The sequence below is a fragment of the Saccostrea cucullata genome, unplaced genomic scaffold, assembly GCF_032062105.1.
Source record: "Saccostrea cucullata isolate Sc308-1 unplaced genomic scaffold, CSIRO_AGI_Scuc_v1 ctg5634, whole genome shotgun sequence".
Classification (NCBI taxonomy): Eukaryota; Metazoa; Mollusca; class Bivalvia; order Ostreida; family Ostreidae; genus Saccostrea; species Saccostrea cuccullata.
The window spans coordinates 1-2,750 of record NW_026929815.1 but is presented as its reverse complement, the minus strand read 5'-3'; the positions used below and the strand labels follow the sequence as shown (position 1 = coordinate 2,750).

At 32.0% G+C, this 2,750-nt stretch overlaps 1 long non-coding RNA gene across 1 annotated transcript; it reads right to left on the bottom strand.

The window, feature by feature from the left end:
- Positions 1–557: 557 nt before the first annotated feature.
- On the bottom strand, positions 558–1,561 carry LOC134282236 (uncharacterized). The gene is made up of 3 exons (XR_009995248.1): positions 1,408–1,561; positions 1,108–1,190; positions 558–858 (listed from the first exon to the last, which is right to left on the bottom strand). It is a non-coding gene; the product is annotated as an uncharacterized LOC134282236 (long non-coding RNA).
- Positions 1,562–2,750: the final 1,189 nt, after the last annotated feature.

The window sequence follows — 2,750 nt, the reverse complement described above, 5'->3', positions numbered from 1 at the left end:
AAATAACAAAACATACTGGTAAGAGTGTCATTAAAAAAAAATTTACAAAATGGTCTTTTTGTAAAACTAAACATTCAAGTTTATAATGTCATTTGCAACGTGCTTTTACCATGGAACATTAACAATTTGAAAGAGAAATATTTATAATTACACATTATACAATATACATTAGAAAAGTCAAAACACTTTTCCCTTCAATTATTTGAACACTTTTTTTTTTGGACTTTTTTGCAAGTCAAAAATTATGAATGAATCTCATAACTCAATGTACAAAATTGATTTACATAAATGAAAATGGTTTGAAGTTCTGCAAATGTGAATTTATAATTATGTCTAGAATTTAAAAATGTACACATTACAAAAGAATAAAAAAAATTTTAAACAGAAATACTGAAGTTAAAAATTGATAGCGACAGTAAATTGTATCAAAGCAGAGTGATAAACATTCGATATAGAATGACTTAGAAAATAAATTTCAAGATTTTAATGACACAATAAATAGTACTTGTGATATAAATGTAGATACTATAAGGACTCCGACAGTAATCTCACTTAGTAGAGGATCCATAATACAGACCAACTTGTTTAGATACAATTGATAAATTTATGTGGCAGCAAAAAATTCACACAACTTTGGGACAATATTTTGTAGAACTCTAGATGTTCCAGTCACTCTAGGTTTGCCATCACTGGTTTTGGGAGAAAACATAAATTAATCTATTTTCACCATTTCTGACATAGCTATAGATCAGCTTAGATGAGAAAGTGCCATTGTCTCTGCCAGACTCCTCTTCATGAAACTTTACCAATCAGCACACACAAATACCCGTAGTTCTTTGATTTTTCAGCATTGAACACCTGTTGAAAATGAGAAATATTTTTGTACTACAAATGATTGTTTCATACAGATTAATAATGTACATGTGATTCATTAAAAGTTTGCAGCAGAGATTATTCCGTCCAACATGACGGGGTATTCTATTGCATGTAGTCAAATATTTTTCTTACACTGATTCTCGAGCAAATTGACAAATAAACATTTGATTTTAGAGCCAACAAATTTAAAATATATGTATCTACTAAATGATATAATAAAACTGTTCATACCTTCAAAATCCTTTCATGTATTAATTGTAGATTTAATGTTGATGACACAATGGGGGTCTCCCACAATGAACTGTAGATTATAGCTACAAAAAGGATAGATACAATTATATTACATGTAATTATTTAGATGCATGAACATGTAAATCCTATTTATAAATTATATGCCTTATCCAAAATTTCATGGTTTCAGATGAAAATTTAGATGAGGAATTAAGCTCCAATGTTTTATACTAGTTTTCAATGCCTAGATTAGATAACATAAATTCGATAAACAAAATATATATAAATATAAATGCTTACCTGTTACAATCTGTGTATTGAGTATTGACACTGAAGTTCTGCATCCCTTTGTATTTTCTCAGCTTTTGGGAACACCGATGCCAACTGCAAGCAATTTCCGCACTGTATGTACAAAAAACCACCTAACCAGAGTTTCACTCATATTTAATTGCTCTCTTGCAAAAGAATCATGGTCCGAAGTGACAATTTGAACGCAATTTGAGGCAATGAACATCAAACTCGATGACCCTCCAAGTCATCTTACGAACTCTTAGTCTCTTACTGGTTAAAATTAGGGTTATACCATAACAGCATTCCTCATAAATATGCATGGAATCACAAATAAGTTCATTTCACAAGTACCATCTTCTAAAGCACCTCGGCGCGCGTCAAATTATGTCTTTTCTTGAACCGTTCCTTCCCTGTCCGACTTTTCATGGGCGCCGCCATCTTGAATTTTATAGTCTCGGAGACATCGTTTTATTTTAAAAGATGTACATTTAAACGTATTTAAACAACAAATTTGTTATCATCTTGTTGTTTTCTTTAATTGTCTATGAATTGAAATAAAAACATTCAAATTGTGGCTTTTGATAATGACTCGAACTGAAAAAGCATTTTATTCCGTAAACTACCGAGATCAATCCGAAGTTTACCGAAATTACAGCCTATTTCAACGACAAAAGATAACTTAACAACTTGAATTAAAAACTTCATTCAACGATTAATTCTAGGTTTTTAAAAGATTTAATGACTAGCTAAATGTAAGTTCTTCATCTTTTTAAAATGTTTGTGCCATAGATTCAATGTTTAGTTCGTGTTTAAAAGTATGTGTACAAGATTAAAATTTGGATCCGCCAATGAACTCTCAATCGCATCATCTCGGGTCTTTCTGTCAAATGTCGGAAAGCTAGTCGAAAAGGCCCGAGAAGTTGCGATTGGTGAAGCGGAGTCAGCCGAAGATTGCCGATTGAAACTCTCTAGAATTCTCGCGCATGCGTAGGCTGGCGTATGCCCAGGGCATCCTGTTAAGCCTCGCTTATATATTTACTGCGTGGACCTCACGGTCTACGCAATAAAAGTTTACACGCTATAACTTGCGCCAGTTAAATAAGATTGGAAATTTATATATTTTGTTTATCAATAAAAGTTACGAAAATACTGTAAATTACACCATAAAAAAATAAACGCGTCATAAAGTTATCAAATTATAATTACTGAGTAGTATCTCAAACGGCCTACCTTGTTTTCTTCATGTTTGTTTATCAATCTAAAAGTAGCGACGGCCATTTCTCTCCTAGCAGTGTTATACACTTTTGACGTGGATGGCAAGCGTCTTACTCTTAATGATACTTATCTTTTGA